The 25722-nt window shown below is 41.2% G+C and overlaps 1 protein-coding gene across 3 annotated transcripts in view; it reads right to left on the bottom strand.

Moving 5' to 3' along the window:
- Positions 1–25261, bottom strand: part of LOC114049956 (toll-like receptor 5) — a 72073-nt gene extending 46812 nt beyond the window's left edge. The window contains exons 1-2 of one of the 3 annotated variants that reach the window (XR_003569916.1): positions 24798–25244; positions 11982–12150 (exon numbers count right to left, since the gene is read on the bottom strand). The gene's annotated coding sequence lies outside the window, so the exon portion shown is untranslated. Of the gene's footprint in view, positions 1–11981; positions 12151–24797 lie in introns of all 3 variants that reach the window. The other 2 variants (XR_003569915.1, XM_027871437.1) reach the window with 2 other exon arrangements.
- Positions 25262–25722: the final 461 nt, after the last annotated feature.

The raw sequence follows: 25722 nt of genomic DNA, 5'->3' as shown, positions 1-25722 counted from the left end.
CACAGGTCTGACATGTCAACATCTTACTCTACAAACTCCAGTGACTCCCTATTGCCGCCATGATCAAACTCAAAATGCTCTGTTTGGCATTCAAAACCTAGCCTCCTCCTACCTTTCCTCTCTTCTTATATCTTGCTCCCTTTCATGTCTCAGTTTAATGGCACTAGCCTTCCGGCTATTCCATGAACAAGACAATCTATCTCTTGACTTTGGGCATTTTCTCTGCCTATCCTCCATGCTTGACATGCTCTCCCTCCTTATCTCCACCTCTTAGCTTCCTTGGCTTTTTTTAAGTCCCAACTAAGGGACTTTCCCTTTCTTTCCCAACTTCTCTCAATTCTAGTGCCTTCTCTCTCTTAATTATTTCCTATTTATCCTGTATATAGTTGGTTTGTACACATATGCATGTTGTCTTCCCCATTAAAGGCAGCTGGATAGGGCACTGGACCTGGAGTCAGGAATACCCAATCTCAAAACCGACCACTAGCTTTGTGATCCTGGGCAAGTCACTTAATCTCTGTTTGCCTTCATCTCTGGAGAAGAAAATGGCAAACCAGTCTAGTGTCTTTTGCCAAGAAAACCCCAAATGAGGTCATGAAGAGTCAGACACAACTGAAATGATTGAACAACGATTATGGCTCCATTTTGTGCTTCTTGAGTTTCATTTTCCATAAATAAATTGAATCTTCTAGGTGCATCCTTGTTATAGGTTTGTACAAGGATACGCTAATGGGTTTTTAATTTTGTTTCTATTCATCTTCCTGTATTTTGTTGGCCTTTTTGCTCACAAAAGCATATTTGATAGCTGTATGGAAGGAACGTAACAACGTGTAGTGGAAAGAGTTGAGACTAACTAGACTTGAGACTAACAACCTAGATTTTAATTCTGGCTTTCCCATTTTCTATTACTGTTACCTTGAGTGGGGGTTGCACTAAATTTTTGTTGGTATCTTTTGTTTTATATAACGTTTATTTCCAAATCTATCCTCTCCTCCCATAGCCAGAGAGCCAATCCTTGGAACAAAAAATTTTTTCTAATATTAATTATTAACATTTAAAAAAAATTTTGAGTTCCAAATTTCTCTCCCTCCCTCCTTCCCGTCACCCACTCACTGAGAAGGCAAGCAATATATCAATTATAGACGTAAAATCATGTAAAACATTTACATATTAGCCATATTGCAAAGCAAACATAAGTGAGAAAAATAAAGTAACAAAACCATATTTTACTTTGCACTCAGAGTTCATCAGTTCTTTCTCTAGAGGTGGATAGTGTTTTTTTTTTATCATGAGTCCTTTTGAATTGTCTTGAATCATTGTATTGATCAGAGTAGATAAGTCTTTCATAGTTGATCATCACTATAATGTTGCTTACTATATACAATGATCTCCTGGTTCTGCTCACTTCACCTTACATCAGTTTATATAAGTCTTTCCATGTTATTCTGAAACCATCCCCTTTGTCATTTCTTGTAGCACAATACTATGTCACAACTTGTTTCCCCAGTTGATGGGCATCCCCTCAATTTCCAATTCTTTGCCACCACAAAAAAAGAGTTGCTAGAAATATTTTTGTACCTCCTTTTCCTTTTATCTCTTTGGGATACAGACCTAGTAGCAGTATTGCTGGGTCAAAGGGTCATAATTTTATAGCCTTTTAGGCATAGTTACAAATTGTTCTCTATAATAGTTGGACCAGTTCACAATTCCACCAACAGTTCATTAATGCACCTGTTTTTTCCCTCATCCCTTCCAGCCAGCATTTGTCATTTCTGATAGGCATGAGATGGTACCTCAGAGTTGATTTAATTAGTATTTCTCTAATTAATAGTGATTTAGAATGTTTTTTTTTCATACCACTATAGATAGCTTTTATTTCTTCCTCTGAAAACTGCCTGATCATATCCTTTGACAATTTATCAGTTGGGGAATGGCTCTTATGTGTATAAATTTGACTCTCTTCCTTATATATTTGAGAAAAGAGGCCTTATCAGAGAAATTTGCTAGAAAAAATTTTGATATTGCTTCATCTATATTACCTTTTATCAAAATGTAGTTTCACTGATTATCTCTTTTAATCAGGTCTATTTTTGCTCTTACTTTGTCTTAAATCATGACTGCTACCCCTGCCTTTTTTTTATTTTAACTGAAGCTTAATAGATTCTGCTCTGTCTCCTTATTTTAACTCTCTGTGTATGTCTTTCTGTTTTCAGTATGTCTCTTACAAGCAACATGATGTTGGATTCTGATTTCTATTCCATTCTGCTATCTGCTTCTATTTTATGGGTGAGCTCATCCCATTTCACATTTATAGTTATGATTTTTAACTGTGTATTTCCCTCCATCCCATTTTCTTTTGTTTATCTACTCTCTCTTTTTATCTTGTCCCTCTATAAAAGTTTGTTTAGCTTCTGACCACCACCTCCCTAAATCTGTCCTCCCTATTGTCATTTTCTCTACCCTTTTAGGAACAAAGAATTAAAAAGAAAGAAAAAAATTGGCAGAACCAATCAACCCTTCAGTCAAAATTCTATAATAAAAGCAATGTTACACACAAACAATCCCTAACCTCTCAGATGGAGGGAAGAAGAAGGGTTGCATTACATTTGCAAAGATAGGGTTAGACCAAAAAAAACCCCAATATTGGTGGAACTGTAGAGAAATAAGCACACATTTATATTTATACTGCCACTGGAGTTGGGAATGGGTACAATCTTTTTGGAAAACAATATGGCATTATGCTATTGGAACTATAAAACTATTAATATCTTCTGATCCAGCGATCCCATAACGATGACTTATATCCCAAGGATAGTATTAGCACGGGGAAAAACACTTATCTGTACAAAAACCATTCATAGAGGCATTTTTCATTACCAAAAAATACCAAAAATCACCCCTGTGAATAAGTATTTGGGAATGGTCAAACAAATTGTGAGAAATGAAAATAATCTAATATAATAATGCTTTAAAAATGACAAATATGAAGGATATAAAGTAATTTGGGAAGGTTACAAGAAGTTATGTAAAGAAAGTAGAATAAGAATGATATTCACATTGATTATATCTGAGTTAAACAAAAAGCAACAAACTCCAGAAAAGTACTCAGAAAATGTTTGAAGGGAAGGTGAGCAAGACCAAACATGTCATGATTATTACTATCTTGTCAAAGTTAATATATGCTGTTAAAAATCTATAAATAGGGGGCAGCTAGGTGGCGCAGTGGATACAGCACCGGCCCTGAAGTCAGGAGGACCTGAGTTCAAATCCAGCCTCAGACCAAACACTTCACACGTACTAGCTGTGTGACCTTGGGCAAGTCACTTAACCCTGATTGCCTCACCAAAAAAAAAAAAATCTATAAATAACAGAATTCACGGTTGTAAGCACCAACATTCTTTATTCTTTCTTATGTGTCTAAATGTAATTTTTGTTGATGGATACTAAGTTTAGAATACACTGTAGAAAACAAAATAAAATGAGCAGTTTAGATCAGATGATCGATGAGACCCTTTCCAACTCAAAAACCCTGATTCATATGAGTCTCAGTTTCCTTTTTTGGGCCATTGCATATAGCTGAGAGCCCATCACCTAAGTCTGTGTGTAAGTGGGGAGGAGGAGGGGGGAAATTGATTTCTTTCATTCCTCCCACCTCCCAAATGTTGAAATCACAGAAGAGGCAGGTAACAGAAACAACAAGATGTTAATGTCTTAAATGAAGAAGTGCAAAAAAAAGATGAGGGTGATGTTTTATTTGGTTATACCATTATGAAGTGTCAAGAAATTTATCCTGATAGAATTAAGAGCAGCTAGCTACTAGACTGTTAAGGTGAGGCCACACCCCTGGTGGCCTTTAAAAACAAAAGAAACCAAAACAAAACAACACACATTTCCTATAGACAGAGAGTCAGTGGACACAGCTCCAATAACTTACAGTACAGAAGAAAGCAATAGACTTAAGAGAGAATAAGTTCAAGGCAGCCAGAGGTCAGGCTGCGGTGAACAGTAGTTGTGGGAGGCCCACCTGAGTGACCTGCCCAGCAGAGATGCTGTCAGGATGTGGGTGGAGGTCAGAACATCATGAAGTCTCTCTGACAAGAAAAGTACATAGGGGCTAGAAGTATAAGTTGCCAAGACCATGTGTTCCCAATGTGCATACATCACTGGGCAGCCAGCTGGCGCAGTGGATAGAGTCTGGGGTGGAGGGTGGGGATTGGGGGGGGCAGCCTGTACTCATCTTCCTGAGTTAAAATCTGATCTCAGATACTTACTAGCTCACTACTCACTAGTGCGACCCTGAGCAAGTCACTTAACTCTGTTTACCTCAGTTTCCTTATCTGTAAAATGAGTTGCAGAAGGAAATGGCAAAACCACTCTAATATCTTTGCCAAAAAGGAGTCAGCTATGACTGAACAACTCATAATCCATCCACCTGCCTCCTTCCCCAACATATGAGCACACACCCTAAATGAGCTGAAGAAGAAAATGGCAATCCACTCCAGTATCTTTGCCTAGAAAATTCCAAATGGAGTCACAAAGAGACAAACAATTGAACAACAACATACCTCACTACCAATGTTTTCTATCTATGTACCTATTCTTCTTACCATTGCTGTGTGTACTGGGGGGAAAGCGTGACCCAGGTTTATGAAGGAAATATTCTGTAGCCGCTGCTCTTACAATGCCATCTTAGGATTGACATTTCCTTTCTAATGTAGCACTGATTTGATTAACATTCCTGTAGTATGAGGTGGAAAGGGGATGGGGAAGTACATGCCCATCAGGATGGCAGAAAAATATCTGGTGGATCTGGGGAGTACCTAAATTTGGTGAAACTAACCAATTAGGAAGGCAGAAAATCATTGGAGGACATAGCACGGCAGAGAGATGCTGGGGTGCAGCATGGTGGGTTTGAGAGGACTTACATATAATGAACTCAAATACATCAAGAGTCTTAGTACAGTGCCTGGCACTTGGTAGGCCTTTAATAAATACTCATTGAATTGAATTAAATCTAAGTCTTGAACAAATGGTACAGATAAAAACTCTGGCCATTCAGAACAAGGAGACATTAATTTCATCTTTCCATTGAAAGCTTCCTAGAGGGAGTAGGACTTTAGCTGAACAGTGAAAAATAAGTAGGATTTTCATGTGTGCAGAAGAAGGTGGAGGACATTCCAGGTATGGAGGGTAAGCACAGGTGAGAGAAAGCTCAAAGGAGCTTAGGTAGGCGAGGTTAGCTTGCCTCAAACACAGCATTACTTGTGTCAGGATGTAATGGGAGGGAAAGGATTGGAAAATGATATTGGGTTAGATTGGAAAGCCTGGGAAGAGAGGCTAAGCAGTCTATCCTGTGGCCAACGGGACTCTAGGATGGTTTTCTAAGCAGGGCCAAATGTCAGTTATTGTCATTTTCTATTACATTTGGTAAAGTTTAGTGAAGGAAGACGCTAACAAATTATCCAGTTTCATTTGTTCAAAACCATGACTATCACCTCATCCCCCAAAGAGCTCCGAGTCAAGAGATGTCTTTGGAACCTGGGTGAATGTGTATTCCATTCTGACTGGAGTGAGCTGCTGCTGCCCTCTATTGACTTATGTTTGCCCAGCATGCATCAGCAAGAAGAGGACCACCCCCCCAAAAAAAGGATGCCCTAAAACATGGCTCAGTAAACGTGACAAGGAGACAGACTCCATGTGTAGGAGTTGGACTTTGTTAGGTTAGCTGCATTAAAATGTGTTAATGCCCACATACTGACCATGTGGCCCTAAGCTACTTAACATATCGGTGTACCCTAGGCATCTTTCTAAATCTGGGATGATCTTAACAGGGGATCTGAGAAGTTATTTTTTAAATTAAAAAGTATATTTCAATATAACTTGTTTTCTTTGTAATCTTTGTAATTAATGTATTTCATTTTATTCAATTAAAGACATTCTGAGAAGGGGTCCATAACCTTCCCAAGGCTGCCAATGGGGTCCAAGACACACACACAAAAGATTAAGAATCCATGATTTAAGCAAATTGCAGAGTGATTGCCAATCTACACTGGTAGGGAGTTTCTTCCCCAGTGTTCCTACACCAATGATACCATTGTTCAGTTCTGGTAAAAAAAATTGTGATCCATTTCTCCTCTCTCTCTCTCTCTCTCTCTCTCTCGGATGGGAACTTGGATGGGAAACAAATTATATGTTCATTTTCTATTGTTTCTAGCTTCCTTTGTAATCCTATGAATTTTACTTTATGCCTTTAAAAACATTATTCTGAGAAGGTCATTCTAGATTTCACTAGACTGCCAAAGAAGCCCATGACACAAAATAGGTGAAGAATGCTGTTCTAGAATAAAGTTATTTGACTTCAGAGCCACTGCTTTCCTCCCCTGACTGTCACCCACAGGGTGGATGGGCTAGATTAACTTTCTTTGGACACTCACATGAAGGAAGGTTCCCAGAAAAGGATTAGGTCCAGCTACCTCCTTTCATGGCAGCTGGTAGTGCAGTAGATGGAGCACTGGGCCTGGAGTCAGGAAGACCTGAGTTCAAAAGTGACCCCAAGCAAGTCACTTAACCTCTGCCTGCTTCAATTTCCTCATCTGTAAAATGGAGATAATAATAGCACTGACCTCCCGTCACTGTTGTGAGGATCAAATATGATATTTGTAAAGGGTGTAGCATAGTTCCTGGCACATAGTAGGCATTATATAACATGTAACATAACATAATATAACATTATCTTATAATGTTATGTAACATAATGTTAGTTATTATTATTTCATGAGTAGAATTTGAGGAGGAAGACTTTGGTATTGGGAAGTCAGGACAAATCGGGGGAGACTGGAAGATGGGCATTGGGGTATCAGAAGAGACACGTCTGCTGCTGGAGAAGGGTTTTCAAAGACAGAGGGAAGCTGGGAGGGTGGAGACAGAAGTTGGAGCAGGGTAACACATGATTTGCACCAGACTTTTACACAGAATGAATCTGAGTCCCCCTCCCCTTCAGTCTCTTCTTGCCCAGGAACTTGTGATTTAAAAGAAAAAACCAAAAACAGGGAAGAGCCTGGGCTTGACTCTAGCACGTCCCCCACTTGGCTGCTAAGGAGGTCTAGCCTTGGTTACATCAGCATTCACATTCACCCATCAAGAACTTGGTCACAAATGCTAGGTGTAACGATGGCGTATCTAGGTGCCATGACAACTTGGCATCTGCACTTTGTTTAGTCCTGATTAATCAGCTTTGAAACATTGAAGCTGGAGGCATGCGAGTGGGGCATGCATGGAGGCTGGACAACAGGAGGTAAATGTCAAGCTGAGGTGACTCCACTCGTTCTCTAAGCTCAAGTGATAAATAGAGCATAGCTGGAGAATGCTGGGAAACAGAAGGCAGTGATGGCAGAGAGAGAAACTTTAGTGGGCAAGACTCAAAGCTGGGGTGGGGGTGGGGGTGGGGGTGGGGGTGGAGAAGCTCACTTTGTGCAAAAGCATCAAAGAGTCTAGGCAAATGAAAAGCCCGTGGCAGCAATAATAATAGGCCCACAAATAACAGCCCCAATCACACACCAAAGGGCATGCTTTGCATGTATTCGGAGGAAAAAATGTACATAATACCTATCTAGCCTTTTCAGTCGCAGACATCATTAGCATTATCTTTGCATATAAATAACTGTTAATGTCCTATAAAGCCCAGAAAGATCAGAGCGCTCTCCATTCTTCTGTTGAACTGTCACTTGCTAACCCATAATTCATTTTGTTTCCTGCTGGCTGATGTTCTCATTAGGATCCGTGGGTATATTCAATTCAATTCAACTGACATTTCCTAATCCTATATAAGATGCAAGGTAATCCACAAGTATTGATGAAATACTTACTATATACTAGGAACTGGGAAAACAGAAACAAAAATGAAGCAATCCCTGCTAGCAGGCTGCTTACGTTCTATGGAGAGGAAATAACGTACAAACATGAGTAGACAAAAAATAAATATAAAATATTTTTATCTCCTTTCGAGGGTTCGGAAAAGTCCTCATGTAGAAGGTAGGGCTTGAACTGACTTTGAATAAATGAATGAAAGAAAAAGCATTTATTCAGCTTTATGTGCCAAACACTATACTAAGTGCTGGGGATACAAATACAAAAGTGACACAGGCCCTGCCCTCAAAAGGCTTATATTCTAACAGGGAGAGATAACATATATGGGAGAATGCTGGCCAGGCAGAAATATTTTGGTTTGGGGAATCACATGAGCAGAACTAGAGGGAGTTGATAAGTCATTTCTAGTAGCAATGGCACTTTGGGTTTGATTGCTGTTTTCAGAGAAAGAGGTGTAAAGGGGGACGAGATACATGCCAGCAGTGGCAAAGCAGACAAGTAAAAAGATGGCAGGGATGGAATGTGAAGAAGAGGAGGAAGAGGAGAGGAGGAAAGAGCCCAAGTACTCTTCCATTTAATTAGTGAAGAGAAGATGAACAGCAGAGGAGGTAGAGAGGTGACAAGTCGAGGAAGGAGGAGAACCGACAGAAAGCAGTATCACAAACTTGAGGGAAGAGAGCACATGAAAAAAGAGGAGGATGGTCCCAGATTGTAGAAATGTTGATGAAGATGAGGACCGAGAAAAAGTCACTGAATGTGGCAGTTAGGAAGTCATTCCTAATCTTAAAGAGCAGTTTCAGGAGCGAAGAAGGGATGGATAGCACATTGCCAGGACTTGAGAGGTAATGAATAGTTAACATATTGACTGTATCTTCTAATTTAGTAAAGGGAAGGAGTCATATAGGACAATAACTTGAAAGAGTGGCATGGTCGAGGGAAATTTTTCTTTTCTTTTTTCTTTCTTTTCTTCTTCTCTTCTTTTCTTTGCTTTTCTCTAGGATAGGTGAGTGTTGATAGTTTTTATAGACAGAAGGAAAGGAGCCGGTACAGAGAGATTGATGCAGGTGGTTAGATTGGGCTCTTTTCCCCAAAGGAGAAGAAGGGAGATCTGGAAATAGAGACAGCTATAATGACTGATGAATATCCATGAGTGCAGCCCCTTGATACCAAAGGAATTCTAATAACCCCTCTATGTTGAACCTTGTCTGACCTATTCATAATTGGTTTATTCAAAGGTCCTGGGGTTTGTTTGTCCTGCATTGGGCAAACTATCTCATTTCCTCAGTAGAAAACCTCAAAAGTCCTAACCATAGGCCATCTGGAATTGGTCTACTAAATGGATAGAGCCAATTTCCTGGGTATGTGGCTTAATTTTCCTGAGCCAGACAAAAGCTGGGACCCAGGATGGCAGGGAGCAGATGCATATTTCTTCTTGTAAGAGTGAGTGTAATACCAGTTGTTTGTATGCTATCAATAAACCCTGTAATTAAATTACTTTTGGCTAGAGGAAGGGTCAATACATTTTAAGGGCTGGTGGGCAGAAGAAAAGGTGGGTGATGATGACCCAGGGACATTTTTAGCTATGAAGACCAGGAGTTAAGAGAGCTCACTGTCTCACTGTGAATGGTCCTATTACTCTGATTCAAATGTTATTTGTTGAATTTAGTATTGAGATAGCTTCCTCTTATTTTTTTGTTTCCCCATCTAATTGATGGGTGGTTGTTTTAAGGCAAATTAAACTCTTCAATTAAATTAAAATATTTATAAACTTCTGAGTGGTGGTAAAGGCCTTTCACAATCAATCTCTAATCTACCTGGCATCATCTATGTTCAAACCGACCCTCCCTGCACCACCACCACCCCCCCACCAGATACCTAGGTCTAAATGATTTCTTAATATTCCTCAATTTTCTTATACTATTTTTGCATTTATCCCATCCTTTATTAAGCCATTAAAGGAGTTTTACAATTTCCCCAAGGTAATCCATTCCACTCTGTTTTTGCGCCCAACTCCATGATCACTTACACATTCTGGTGCATGTCATATTTGGGCAATAAACATTCTTCATCTGCTTGATCTTTCCCATGTGAATGGTCAGGCCAAACTCTTTTGGAGTGGTTGTAGATATCCTCCAGGAGGCACTGCACTGCTCTGGGGTTTGATCTAACAATGTCATTAACAAATAGGAGCATTTGGAGAATTTCACTGAGTGAAGATCCTTCAACTTAGATGCTGCAATGAATCTTTTCCATCACAATGGCAAACATCTGTGGCAAGCATACACCTCTAGGTTTTATGCTTGGCTGGATATTTATGATCAGAGCATTTTTCTAAACAGAATTATTTCTGGTTTTATATCTTTTAAGTCATCTTGAATGATTTTGAAGGGAAGCATTGTGGTTCAGTGAAAAGAATGCTGAAGCTGGAGTGCTGAATTTGAAATCGTGAGATCTGAGTTTGAATCCTGGTTCTGCCTGTGTGACCCTGGGCAAGGCACTTAACCTCTCTGAGCCTCAATATCCTCTTTAGTTAAATGAGGGGTTTGGACTAGATGACCTTTAAGGTCCCTTCTAGTACTAAATCTATGATTCTGTGAGGTATGGTCAGGAGAAACTTTGTTGGAAAAGAGACTTTAAGGAAGCACTTTGTTCTCCTTCTTGGCTCTGAAATCTTGAACAAATCACTTAACTTCTGTCTGCCTCAATTTCCTCAACTGTCAAATGGGGATATTAATAGCACCTGTCTCCTAGGGTTGTTGTGAGGATTAAATGAGATAATATTTGTAAAGCTCTTAGTATACAGTTCCTGGACCATAGTAGGCACTTAATAAATGCTTCCTTCCTCTCTCCTTTCTCCCTTCCTTCCTTCCTCCTTCCTTTCCTTCCTCCCTCCCTTCCTTCCTTCCTCCCTTCCTTCTTTCTTTCCTTCCCCTTTTCCTTCCTGTTTCCTCTGCATCAAATGCTTTTTCATAATCAACAAATAATAAGCAGTGACATCTCCTATTCTCTCCATCTTTCAGTCAACTGCAAAATGGTAAAAATATCAACTCTTGAATACTGCTTGTAAAAGCCTCCTTGTTCCCTACTAACACCCTCAATGAAGCTGTTCTTGATTTCTGTATAAAAGATTTTGTATCTTTGTATATGGGAGAATGGGTCTATAGGTTCATAATTAATGCTTTCCTGTTTGCTTCCTTGTTTTTGGTATTAAGAAGTTCGGAAACTTTTCCCACTGCTTTGGTGCATTTCCTTCCTTTAGATATTTTGTGTATCTATCCCTCAATAACTTCACAATTGTGTCATTTCTAGCGCAGCTCTCCTCTCTATATACTTAGTCCAATTCGGTTACTTTTACTTCTCTTTGCTCTCTTTAGTGCCATTTCTACTACCCCAATAAGGACATCTGTAATGTCAGGATCCAAATACGATGGCCCAACTGCCCTTACCAATACTTTCCTAATTGCCAAATCCAGCAGTCTCTCTTTAGGGTTCATCTTCCTTTAATGACTGCAAGTTTCCCATGGAAACAATAGCCTGCCTTTTTCATATTAACATTCCACTGGTGTTCCTATATGACAGTGAGACATGGAATACAATATATTCCAAAAAGTTTAAAATGAATAACACAGAGAGGATATTGAGAGGAATATGGTGGGTATAAGCAGGATGCAACATATGATCAAAGAGGAATTTCAAAGAATAGGAGTAAAGAGGCTACCAGGGACATGTTTGATGGGAAGAAAAGATAGACTGGTCATATGGTGAGAGTGAGGGATGACAGACAGACAGAGTGTTCCATTGGTACCCTAATGATGTTAAGAAAAAGTGAGAAAGACCTACAACATATTGATTGGCCCTCCTATGTTGAATTTATGGGATGACGTGGATAAAAGCTGCATGCCATGGGCAGACCTGGTTGTGATCTACATTGTTGGAGTTCCCTTGCAAATCAAGGAGATCAGAAATCCATTTTAGTATTCTCTTATACTATACTTATTTGTAGACTTATCTTTCCCCTCATTAAATGGTAAGCCCCTCAAGAGAAGAATCTCACACACACACATACACATACATAAACACACAATATACATATCACACATATCCAGAACACTTACCTTCTTATTCTAACGCTAAGACAGTCAATAGAGCTACCCTATTTCAAAATGCAAATGTCTCTTGTATTAAGTAAACTTCAGATCCTGGAGTGGATGAATATCTTTGGTAGTGATGATGGTTCATATTTCCCTTGTGTGTGATTAGGAGGTTGCTCAATTCTGTTTTTTCCTGGAGAGAAAAGAAAAACTGTTAGTGAGGTTCTGAAAATCAGAAAACATACTGAAGGTGCTCTCATAATATGCAGCATTTTTTCATATCTGGGAACTTAAAAATTCAGATATAACTTTTTGTAGCAGCCTAAAACTGGAAACAAAGGTGACCATTGGTTGAAGAATGGATGAATATACTGTGGCACGTGAATGTAGGGCACCAGTGCTGTTCCATACACAATCATGAATGCAAGGCATGAATGGGGCAGCTAGGTGGCACAGTGAATAGAGCACCAGGCATGGAGTCAGGAAGACTAATCTCTCTGAATTCAAATCCGGCCTAAGACACTTACTAGCTATGTGACCCTAGGCAGGTCATGTAACTCTGTTTGCCTCAGTTTCCTTATCTGTCAAGGGAGCTGGTGAAGGAAATGGCAAACCATTCCAGCCTCTTTGCCAAGGAAGCCCTAAATGGGGTCACAAAGAGTCAGACATGACTGAAACAATCAACCACAACAACAGCAAAAGTCATTTAGGCATGCTTAGAAAGATAGGTGAAGCCAAGCAGAGGGTTTGAATAGAACCAGAAGGACAAATATGCTTAGAGGCTATAATTGTGCAAATTACACTAAAGGGCTGCCCAACTCAGGTTACTGGCATTGACCACCATTGGTCCAAGAGAACAAAGGATAACATCCCTCCCCTCAGTAGAGAAGCGGTGTGGTGGGGGGTTGGGGGGGATGGGGGTGCCCTACAGGAGCAAACTATGGCATATGGGGTCAGACTTGGTCATCTTGTCAGTCTTAGCTGTTTCTCCTTTGGTATAAAGGAGGATTTAATGAGGGGAGGGGTATCACAAGAAATGACTGGTGCGGAAAACAAAAGGCATCAATAAAACTTTAAAATGGTATTTTTTAAAAACTGTGCTTGAATAAAGATAACTACTGGAACCTAAAACATCTTGTTGAAAAGGACTGTGATGGGCCATTCCTAAGCTCAAGAGGGTCACCAATAATTTCCTAATTGCCAAATCCAATGGTCTCTCCTCAGGGCTCACTCTCCTTGGGGATTCTGCAGAATTTGACACAGTTGACCATCCTCTCCTTCCGGATGTGTATATATATATATATATATATATATATATATATATATATATACACACACACACACATACATTTTTTTTCTCTCCTAGCTTTTATAACACTATTCTTTCCTGGTTTTCCTTCTTGATTTGGTCTTTTTTGCCAGTTCACTATGCTCCAACTCTTTACCGTATGTAAAGGATGGACAGGTATTGACAGATACTGGCTCAATTGTAAATATTGAGTGCATACCAGTTTAAGCTGTGATTTGGCATAAATCACAGGATTACCATAGGATCACACATTTCAAATTGGAAAGACCCATATCAGTCATCTGTAAGAGGGGGGTGTCTCATAGCTCAAACCCAATGAATGTAACTAAGAAAATGTTCTGTGTCCTGATTACCTTATCAAAGGAAGATATCTCTTTGATGGATTAACTGTAGGCTGCAAGGGGGGAGGGGGGAGAGAATTAGCCCAAAGAGAATATAACCTTCCCCTTCCCTGACCACTGATCTCATCACTGCAGAAACAGGACCAGTTACAAACAGTGCATCTAGCCTGAGAGAGGATAAAATAGACATATAGAGAGAAGTTCACTTCAGAACTCTTTAATGGTTCCATTTCTTGGGGCCAAGAAGGAAGCTACACATATCTCAGGGGAACTTCATGATGTCTCCATAAAAGGAGACAAGACTTCCATCCAACCAGGAACTGTGAGTTACCCTTTTGCCACATGTGTTCTCTAAGCTTGAGTCTATTTTTCTCTGGACTCTGTATGTACTTGTGGGAGAACATGTCTCAGATGTTGGGAGGATTTTTAAAAATTAGGTTTTTACTATACTTTTATCAGTAAATATCTCTCTGATAATTAATGTTGGGAGAGACTAACTGGTTAAATGTTATTTCTGAAGCATACTCTTTGGGGCTCATGAACTGTAGTATTAGAATACCACACCCAACCTCTCAGTATTACCCTTATGTAAGGAGAAGTAGTTAACTGCTCTCTGGAAACCCAACCTGCCAGTGAGAATGAAAATTGGTAGAGTGAGCCTAGGGAGCCTATGTAACATATCCAAACTCTTTCATTCTACATATATATGGAAACCAAGAATTGCTCATAGACACAAATACAGTGATAAGCTGATCTGGGATTTAAATTCAGGTCTTCCGACATCAAATTCTATTTAGGAAATTTGACATATCTCACCTGTTACAACTTTTTGATGCAATCAACATTAAAGTTGCTTGCGTTTATACATCCTTTGCCCTGTACCTATCTACTCGCTCTGTACCTACCATGCATCTTCTTCTTATAGATGGACTAATAAGGCAGGATCTCAGGAGATACAGAAGAGAGGCTTCCAGGAAAGCAGAGGAGCAGAGCAAGAAGTAATTACTAAGAAAGGATACATCCTCAGCATTATGACTTCCCCTCCCTCCTCCTCATTCACTTATTCTCTCACTCCCCCTTTGCCACTCTCCCCTTCCCCTTATTTGGAGCAGAATGGGAAGGCCAAACCAAAAGCTGGGAAAAGTATGAACTCAAGACTAGAGTCAGAATGAAGCTATTGCCATCACTTTGAGAACAGCCAGTAAAGCAAAGGGATAAGGGTGGAGGGTTATAAATAAAGACAAGAAAAATGTATGATCCCTTTGGAACAAAGCCCATAAGGCTATAAAGCTGTGCGTGCCCTTTGATGTAGCAATACCACTATTAGGTCTGTATAACGAAGATCAAAGAAAATGGAAAAGGACCTATATGTACAAAAATATTTCTAGCAGCTCTTTTTGTAGTGACAAAGAATTGGAAATCAAGGGAATTCCTATCAGTTGGGGAATGGCCAAACAAGTTGTGGTCTATGAATGTGATGGAATACTCTTATGCTATAACAAATGACGAGCTGGATGCTTTCAGAAAAACTTGGAATGATTTACATGAACTAATGCAAAGTGAAGTGAACAGAACCAAGGGAACATTGCACATACAATAAATACAACAATATTGTATGATGACCAACTGTGAATGACTTAGCTATTCTCAGCAATACAATGATCCAAGACAATTTTAAAGGCCTTATGATGAAATATGCTGTCCACCTCCAGAGAGAGAACTGATGAAGTCTGAATGCAGATTAAAGCTTACTTTTTTTACTTTCTTTATTTTTCTTTTTTGGTCTGTGTTTTGTTTTGCAACATGACTAATACGGAAATATGTTTTGCATGAATACACATGTATAATCTATATCAAATTGCCTTCTCAAGGAGCAGGGAGGGGAGGGAAAGAGTTTGGAATGCAAAATATTTTAAAAAACAAATGTTAAAAAAATTTTACATGCTATTGAGAAAAAATAAAACAAGAGAGAAAAAACTATGCTCCTTGTTCCAAGAGATGGGCCATCTGCCATCCCTTTCAATTTTGATAGCTACAGGGTTAAAATTTGTAAGAAGTAAAAAACATATGGGGGGGAGGAGGAGGAGAAGAGGCGTGGAGACTATCCAGCAGCTGGTCCAGGTGAAGGATGGGCCTCTATTGTTTTAGAAATAACCCTGCTCATTTCGGTGCTATTAAGAAATATATAACCTGAGGATTTTTTTTCTTTGCCAAGCATACCAAGCAACTGACTTCTGTGACACCCCCTGTGGAGTAGCCTTTTTGAATCCAGCAGGTGGTCCTTGAGAGGACTGATGACAACAGTCTCATTTATTGAGAGTACTTTTAAGATGTGTGAAACACTTTTTTGTTTAGTCATTTTCAGTTGTGTCTGACCCCATTTGGGGTTTTCTTGGCAGAGATACTGGAGTGGTTTGCCATTTCCTTCTCCAGCTCATTTTACAGATGAGGAAACTGAGGTAAACAGGGTGAAGTGACTTGCTCAGGGTCACACAGCTAGTAAGTGTCTGAAACCAGATTTGAACTCAGGAAGAGGAGTCTTCCTGACTCCAGGCCCAGTGCTTTGTCCATCGTACCACCTACACATATCTTATTTGCTTTTTACAACAACCCTTTGAAGTTGTTCCTATTGTTATCCCCTTTTTTCAGATGAGGAAACTAAGGTGAAAGGGTTTACATAGCAGCTAAATGTCTGAGGTGGGATTTGAAACGAGGTCTTCCTCACTCCAAGTCTATCACTTTGTCCACTGTACCACTCTAAGAAAAAGGGAGGAAGAAATATAGTCACTTATCTTGGAGGTTTTAGGCATAGGCTGTGGAGGTAGTCCAGTGCCTAAGTCTTTTGGGGTCACACATGTGTAGGTAGTAGGGTCACTAACCACAGGTAAGGGGTATAGCTGTACCAGGTCTAACATGAGAAGGGGTTCAAAGCTCCCTCCCCCCGCTACCTGCTGCTCAGCCCCAACCCCTTTGGTGTTGTTGTGGCTACCTCTTCCTGCAGCACCTGTAGGGAAGAGACACTCCATTGTCTTCTATTTCTCTTGCTTTCTCCCTTTTGCCTCACGATGTTCCACAGGTGGGTGGTAAGTAAAGACCGACATGAGGGTGGTGTTTATAACTCAGTCTGTCTTTTTTTTTTTTTTTTAAATTATTTGTTTATTTATTTTTAGTTTTCAATATTCACTCCCATAAGATGTTGAGTTTTAAATTTTCTCCCCCTCCTTCTCCTCCTCCCTCCCCAAGACAGTGTGCAATCTGATATAGGCTCTACTTATACGTTCATATTAAGCATGTTTTCACATTAGTCATGATGTACAGAAGAATTAGAACTAATGGGAGGAAACACAAGAAAGAAGGAATAAAACAAAACAACAAAAGAAAAGGAGAGAAATTAGTATGCTTCCATCTGCATTCAGACTGCATAGCTCTTTCTTTGGATGTGGATAGCATTTTCCATCATGTAACTCAGTCTGTCTCGAAGAGAACTGGGTTATTGTTTTCAGAGGATCATAAAATAATAGAATTAAAATGACCTGCTTTTTACAAATCCACTCCTTTTTACAAATGAGACGCTCAAATAGCTGTGGCTAGAGGCCATGAGGACAAGCAAATGTTGTAAACCACAGCTGAAATTCTCACTCCACAACAAACATAACTCCTCTATAGCCCTTCTATTGATTCATACCGTTACAAGCTTAGTTTAGCCTCTCCTCACCTCTTGCCTGGACTACTGCATTTGCCTTCTAATTGGCATCCCGGCCTCAACATTTTCCCTGCTCCAGTCAGTCCTACACTCAGCGGCTGAGAGGAGTGCTCTAAAGAATAGGTCTGGGGTGATGCAGTGGGTACGACACCAGCCCTGCAGTCAGGAGGACCTGATTTCAAATCTAACCTCAGATACTTACTAACCATGTGACCCTGGGCAAGTCATTTAACCTTGATTGCCTAAAAAGAATAGGTCTGGCCATGTCACTTCTCTGCTCAATGATCCCTGGTAGCCCTCTGTTACCTACAGATCTGAATAGAAAATCCTGTTTGGTTTTTTCTTTTTAGGGGTGAGGCAATTGGGGTTAAGTGGCTTGCCCAGGGTTGCACAGCTAGTGACTGTTATGTGTCTAAGGCCGGATTTGAACTCAGGTCCTCCTGACTCCAGGGCCGGTGCTCTATCCACGGCACCACTTAACTGCCACTTAGCTGCCCTCTATCCTGTTTGGTTTTAAAACTCTTCATAGATTGGTCCTTTCCTAGCTTTCCAGTCTTCTTACAAGCTTCTCCCCCTCTCTCCGTATCCAGCTACACTGGTTTATTTGCCATTCAGACACCAACATGAACCTGATCTCTTGCCTCCATGCCTTTGCAGTGTCTGTCCCACATGCCTGAAATGACTCCCCTCTGCCTCCCAGGTTCCCCAGCTCCCTTCAAGGCTCAATTCAAACCCCAAATCCTGTAGCCATGCCTTCCGAGTCCTCTCTTAATGCCTTCCCCTTTCAGGTTATCTTCTATTTTCTCTGTATTTATCTTGTGAGTACCTAGTTATTCCAATGTTGTCTCCCTCATTAGAATGTCCACTCCTTGACTGTAATATGTGAGGTTTTTTTTTTTAAGGCAGGGGAGACGGAGGGGGAATTTGGGGGGAGAGGGTTGGCTTTTCTTTGAATATCCAGAACTTAGCACACTATAGAGCACATTGGCAAGTGCTTAGGGCAGCAAGGTGGTGCAGTGGATAAAGCACCAGGCCTAGAATCAGGAAGACTTTTCTTCTTGAGTTCAAATCTGGCTTCAAACACTTACTAGCTGTGTGGCCCTGGGCACTGGGCAAGTCACTTCATCCTATTTGCCTCAGTTCCCTCATCTGTAAAATAAGCTGGAGAAGGAAATGGCAAACCACTCCAGTATCTCTGCCAAGAAAACCTCAAATGGGGTCAGGCACAACCGAAAATGACTAAACAAAAAAGTGTTTCACACATCTTAAAAGTACTCTCCATAAATGAGATTGTCATCATCATTCCTCTCAAGGACCACCTGCTGGATTCAAAGAGGCTACTCCACAGGGGTGTCATAGAAGTCAGTAGTCAGTAGCTCTCATAGTAACCTCGACTTTCTGAATATCCAAAGATACCCAGAAATCCTATTAGATTTTACCATTTAGAATACACAGAAAGCAATCAGGGAGAGAAAGTAGTGGACTTGGTCATTCAGTACAGAGTAACCTTGTATAGCATGGTTTGGTTTTGTTTTTTCCTTTTCAAGGAGAAAGGGAAATTAGTTAACCACTTAAGATTTTTGCTATTCCATTTTCTTTCCTTAGAACTGGCTTCTAGAGTTCAAAAAATCAGTGGGGCATTGTCTTTTTGTAGAGGAGAAGAAAAGATGGATAAATAGAATGTATTTATCTCCAAGATCTTCCCACTGGTATACTAACTATAAATACTGTGTAGTACACAAGGAATTCTTAAGCATCTAATTATAAGGGAACAGCTTAAGCTGCATTATTAGCAATAGTTAATAATTAGCTATATTGATTATATTTTAGGCCCTTGGAGGAAAAAAGGTGACTCACTGAGAAGTCAAACACTGCTGAGTGACAGTTCTGCTTGAGATTCTCAGAGCAAAGGTCAGAGAGTGTCAATATTCTAGATTAGAATATTAACATTTGTTCTCTTTGAGGTCAAAGTAGCTTTGATGATCTCCCCGAACACACCTTAGCTAAATCTAGACTGCTGATGAGGAAAGTAAATTGCTAGGGAAGATTGGCTGCTGCAGGGTCGAGGGAGATGATGGCACATGAAAGACACAGTGCTGCATCTTCTGGATATAATGACCCAATCGGCTAAGCGCAGGCCAAGCCATTTGGATTGTGATGTAAATGAGAAAAAAGTTTTTCTGGGGGGAGTAGGAGAGTTGTGAAGGAAATCTATTAAGTTGTGATGAGTAAGGCACAGAGAATGAGAATGTGGAGAAATTAGAAAACACTTGAGAACTATCCAGGGAAGAAATCTATCCACAATGCTAGGCAAGAGAGAGCTGATAACAGAAAGCTCAGACAATCAAATCAAATCTAATCTGTGGCTGATTGGGATTACCCAGCCTGCCTGAGGTGTGAGTGGTGAGGCTGAGAGAGGCCTGGGGAAGGGACAGGAGCTGTGAGAGGGACCGGCACTGCTGATGTCTGAGTGATGGAATTTCAAAAAGGGCTTTAACTGTAATGAACTTAGCTGGAGCAGATGAAAATTGAAAAGTGATTTCATTAGTGCTGATCAGGCCCAAGTGAGTGTGTGGGTAAGGAAAAAAAAAAGGAAAAGAATAGATGGAGAAGTAAAGCTTCCCCAAACAAGAACTCTGCTGAAAATATATAGCCCACTGTTCTGTCCCACTGGGATTGAGTCCCTGCAGAAGGTATAGCAAATATCACTATTTTATGTGTCTAGCTAGCTACTTTACCTGCTTAAGGCAGGAGGGTGTTGAGGAGGCAAAGGAATTATCTCGACCTTCTTTCCCATGGGACAACTGCCAAGGCATAAGAGATCACGGAAAAACCACTGCCTTAAATTCATTAACTAGCTATATGGTCTTAAGCTCATGGACTCATAGACTTTGAGCTCAAAGGGCCCTCAGACAGCAACTTATCCAACCCTTCATTTTTATGGATAAGAAAACTGAACTCCAGAGAGTTGACTTGACTTCCTCAAGGTCACACAGGTAGGATGTGGCAAAACCAGGATCCTCCACTTCCAAATCTAGGGCTCTTTCCAATACACCAAGTTATTTGTCCGTTGTGAGCCTCTGTTTTCTCCTCAGTAAGATAAGGGTATTGGACTGGGGGATCTCTAAAGTTCCTTTCAGCTTCAATGCCCTATGGTTCTAGGACTAACTTGCCCAATAGCGTACAGTAATTACAACCACAGAAACTTAGAATTGGGAGAGACTTTACAGAAAAACAGGTGGGGTTCATGTTGCCGAGAACATGCAGCTTTCAACCATTCTCCCCTCCAGAAAATTTATCTCTGCTGAAGAATGCAGTCATGGGATATGGATTGATGCCTGTGATTACAGAGGATTACAAAAATTCATGGCAAGAAACAGTAATATTAATCTGAGTACTTATCTATCACCTCATTCATTTTACTTAAAGGGCACCTTTCCTCTCTAAAGATTTAAAAGGCTTCCCTTATGTGGCAGTTTTATCCTTAGAGGACAAGACACTTTTTTCCCCCTACCCACACTTCTATTTTACTGCCTGAGCAACTAAAGCACCACTAATCATCATTAGAGTTAACTAGAACTATTTCTGGCATGAACCAATAAGATCAGCCCCCAACTGACCAGCCAATGAATTGAATTCCTCTTAGTTGTCAGTAATGAAGAGAATGCAGCCAACTCAGATCTTGTAGCAAGTTGGACATAAAAACCTATTCCAAAGTGCAAACAGAACTTCCACGTTCTTTAATCCTGGGTTTGCCAATAGTGAAGGGAGAGATTCTAACAGCTACAAAGGGACCAGTACCAACAGTAGGGAACGCCAAGGAGTATATTCATACAAGAAGGGGGTCAGGAGAGAGTAGGACAGAATAATCCATCTTTGACATAACTGCCAAAATCACCTTCCTAAAGCACAGGATTGACCATTTCATATCTCTACTCAAGAAGCTTCAATGGCTTACTACTGTATCTAGGATAAAATATACTCCTTAAATTGGCATTTAAAGATGTCCAAAGTCTGGCTCCAGCCTATTTTTCCAGACATTACTCTCCTTCATGTATACTAACTAGGTCATAGCCAAATTAAACATTTGCTGTTTCATGAACTTGGCATTCCCTTGGGCCCCTTTAAATGGCAGTGCTGCATGCCTGGAATATATTTCTTCTTCTCCTCTGCCTCATGGAATTGTTTGCTTCCTTCAAAGCTAAACTTGGGTTCCTCCATCTTGGAGAGGCTTCCTTTCCTCAGATATTCTGCAAGTGGGCAACCGCTCTCTAAACCGTTGCCTAACTTGCTTAGAGTAATTAACTCTTAACAGATCTCTCTGTGTTTACTGCTCAGAGGGAAGCACTATCCCACAGTCATCAGAAAATGGGCACCCACCAAGAAGGTGAAGAAGGAAAGAGAGAGATTCTAAAGAAGACCTGGACAGACTCATTACAACCATGTCTGAGTCTGATGAGCAGGTGAGACTGGAGAAAAATATATGATGAAGCCTGGCTAGTTACCAGAGTAGTCAGTCTCCTGTCGCTTTATGACTATGCCCAGCATCAGCTTGTAATCATTTACACCCTTTTGCATCTAGTGAACAAGAGAAAACATTTAAATGTACCCAAGGGCCCAAAGAATGACATTAATCTTACTGATTACAACCTCATTCAGCGACAGGTGACTGCTGTGATTGGTGGTGCATGGTGGTGGGCAAACATGCTGCAGACACTCATTTACCAATGTTCTGGGAAGTGGCACCCAATCTATCCAAGTGTCTATACAGCAGAATCCTGGGGAAATGGATACCTGCAAGGTGCTGTATCAAATGATACATCATGGCAGCCTTAATAGATGCCCTTAGAGCAGCTACTCTCATTGACTGTGAGCTCCTTGAAAGCAGGGACTGTCTTTTGCTTTTCTTTGTATCCCCAGAGCTTAGCGAAGTACCTGGCACACAGTAGGCACTTAAAAAATGCTTATTGACTGATTCTTCACCCCCAAACCTACATCACTTAGGAGATTCTTATGGTGTCTACTGTAGAGAGCCAAGAACACCATGGGTACCAACAAAAAAATCCACTCAAGACTCTTGAATCCTAGGGTTTTCCATTTGTCCCTCTTAGATTGGAATTAATATCACGAACCTTAAGAATCAACAGTATTGACTAGAAAACTAAGTTAAATATTACAGTGAGTTTGCATTTGGAACATGGGGCTCAGGATTATGAGATCTAAAGCTTAAAAGGACGGTAACAGATCATCTACAATTTTTAGAGATATCCAGAGGAGAAGTGACTTGCCCAAGGTCACACAGCTATAAGAAGCTCAATGGACAATGCACAGTATGAAAGTAGGATTCAGACCCAGGTTCTATGACTCTAGATGGAATACGCTTTCTCCAGAGAGGTGAAGTATCTCCTCCAAGGTCATACAGGTAAGGAAGGGGGCTGAAATTAAAATCCAAGACCCGTAATGTCAAGTTTGGCACTCTTTCAACTACTTTATATTGCTTTTTTATGATGCCAGCTGTATGACCTTGGAGAAATCACTTAAGTTCCTTGAACATCAGTTACCTTATCAATAAAGTGGGAATTCAGTCTTGACTTCCTCATAGGATTAGAAATATCTGATACAAGGGAATAGGAGTTGTTTAGTCATGTCTGATTCTTCATGACCCCATTTAGATTTTTCTTAGTAAAGATACTGGAGTAGTTTGCCATTTCCTTCTTCAGTTCATTTTACAGATGAGGAAACTGAGACAAAGAAGGTTAAGTGACTTGCCCCAGAGTCACACAGCTAGTAAGTGTCTGAGGCTGGATTTGAACTCAGATCTTCTTGACTTCAGGTCTGGCACTCTATCCATTGTGCTACCTACTTGCCTCAGTTAGCAGATGGGAGAATCAGAATAGAGATAACAAGAGGTGTCCTGCTTGACTCCTAATTCTCTCTTACCCCACCAGTATCTTTCAATCTCTTGCTAATGTCTGTCAATTTTATCTTTGCAACATCTCTTACATATTCCTCTCTCTCCTCTGACACTGCCACCACCCTGGTTCAAGCCCTACCACCTCACTCTTGTATTCTTTAAATAGTCCAGGTCTCCCTGCCACAAATCTCCCAACTCCAGCCCATCCTCCGCTTAGCCGGGAAAGTGATCTTCCTAAAGTACAGATTTGTCCATGGTGATCTCCTACTCAATTAATTCCAATGGCTCCCTATCACCTCCAGAATCAAATATAAAATCTGCTTGGCATTCAAAGACCTTCATAACCTAGCACCATCCTACCTTTTCAGTCTTCTTACACCTTATACGTACTCAGGGATCCAGTGATTCAGACTTCGTTGCTATTTCTCAAACACCTTATTTCATTTGCAGACTCAGCATTTTCCTGGTACTCTCCCATGCCACCAATGCTCTCCCTCCTCATCTCTGCCTCCCAGCTTCCCTGCCTTCCTTCAAGTTCCAGCTAAAATTCCACCTTCTACAAGATGCCTTTCTTGATGTTCCTTAATTCTAGTGCCTTCCTTCTGTCGATTATCTCAATTAATCCTGCATATAGCTTGCTTGTACATAGTTGCTTGCATTAGACTTTGCGCTCCTTGAGAGCAAGGACTGTTTTTTTGTTTGTTTTTGGTGGGGGACGCTTTCTCTGTATCTCCAGTGCTTAATACAGGGCCTGGCACATAGTAGGCGCTTAATAAATGTTCAGTGACTTTTGACTAATACTTGTAGTTCCTCCCTCACTAGGTTGTTATGAAGAAAGTAGCTTTGTAGCTCATAAATTACCATGTAAATGTAGCTATGATTTATAATCACATCTGTGTCACTCAAGTTTGGGGGTTCCCCCCCTAAATTGTGCCCCTTTATCCTCTCTTGGCTGTTTTTATAATATTTCCAGCTGCACACCTAGCTCTCCGGCAGAACGTGAGGCGACGCCTAGGTGGGTCAGAGTGCAATCCCAAAGGGAACATCGGGCACGTTACAAACCTCCAGCCAGCCTCAGAAGGCAATTTAGGAAGACAAGAATTAGGATAATAATTCAGTGTGAAAGTGTTTGGGGAAAAGTTAACCTATGCAAATGCTGAATGCTAAATGCAAATGTTAAATAATAACAACAGTTGCTGTTATTATTATCATTCCTCTCCCTCTAGGGCTAGGTCTCCCAAGGTCTCATTCTTACCTCCCCCTCCCCCACCAAGGTGTTTTCTTTTAGAATAGTATATAGTCCCCAAGTTCTCCCGCTCCCTCCTCCCCCGCCCCTCCCGGTCCACTAGAAATAGCCTCTTTCTCTTCTTACCAGCAAGAAATTACCTTGGGGCTCACCTGTGAATGTGCGTGTGTGTGTGTGCGTGTGTGTGCGTGTGTGCGTGTGTGTGTATTTGTGTGTGTGTGTGTGTGTGTGTGTGTGTCTGTGTCTGTGTGTCTGTGTCTGTGTGTCTGTGTCTGTGTCTTGCCAGGCCCTTATAACTTCCGAAAAGCTTCTGCCAGCGCAGCTCACCTCCAGGGATCATTACTCCTCAGTCTTCAGTCTTCTTTGCTTCCCAGGCTTGATTCAGAGGGCCCCCAGGGCTTGTCATTTTCTACGGGGCCGAAGTCTTAGCCTTGGCAAGCCCAGACTTCAGTCCTAGGTTCCTTCCGGCTCTTCTAAAGGGATGGGTCCTCTCCGGTCCCCTCCCACGGCTCCAAGAATCTATTCAGTTTCGTCCCGCCCCTTAACCGCTGGGCAGCTCTCTGACAGCTGTCCACACCCCCACCCAGCTCCTCAATTCACCTATTCCCAATGCTTTCTCCTCAGTCCTGCCAAGATCCTCTCCTCCCGCGGCCCAAGCAACAATCTTCTCTCCTTTCCAATTAGCCGCCCTGGGGGACTCTTCCTATTCTTCCCTCTTCCAGCCGCCACGCCCAGGACTCCTTCTGATCACCCCATCCGTCACCATCTTCCTCGAAGCTAGCCTCAACCCTATCTCAAGTTCCAAGAAGTGCGGGGAATGGGGGGAGGGGGTGCAGTCTGGGCGGCGGGTCCTAAACTGCTCTTGCCTCGCTGGACTGGTGGAGGTGAAGCCACAGGCCGAGAGGAGGGGAGCTTTGGGGGTCGTCGGTCCCTGACAATGGGGTGAGGAGGGTGAAGCAGAGAAGGAAGTTAGGTTGTGCGTATGTATGTGCGCGTGAGTGTTGAAGTAGGGTGCGGGTAGAGTATGAAATGTGTGGTTGTTCAATCGTTTCAGTCTTGTCTGATTCATGACCCCATTTGGGGTTTTCTTGGCAAAGATACTGGAGTGGTTTACCATTTCCTTCTCCAGCTCATTTACAGATATGGAACTGAAGCCAACATGGTTAAGTAACTTGCCTAGCGTCATACAGGTAGTGTCTAATATTAGATTTGAAGTCAGGGGGAGGAGTGTTTCAGACTCCAGACCCGGCAC

The sequence above is a fragment of the Vombatus ursinus genome, unplaced genomic scaffold, assembly GCF_900497805.2.
Source record: "Vombatus ursinus unplaced genomic scaffold, bare-nosed wombat genome assembly UNPS02014798.1, whole genome shotgun sequence".
Taxonomy (NCBI): Eukaryota; Metazoa; Chordata; class Mammalia; order Diprotodontia; family Vombatidae; genus Vombatus; species Vombatus ursinus.
The sequence above is the reverse complement of the archived record's forward strand: the minus strand, read 5'-3'. Positions and strand labels throughout refer to the sequence as shown.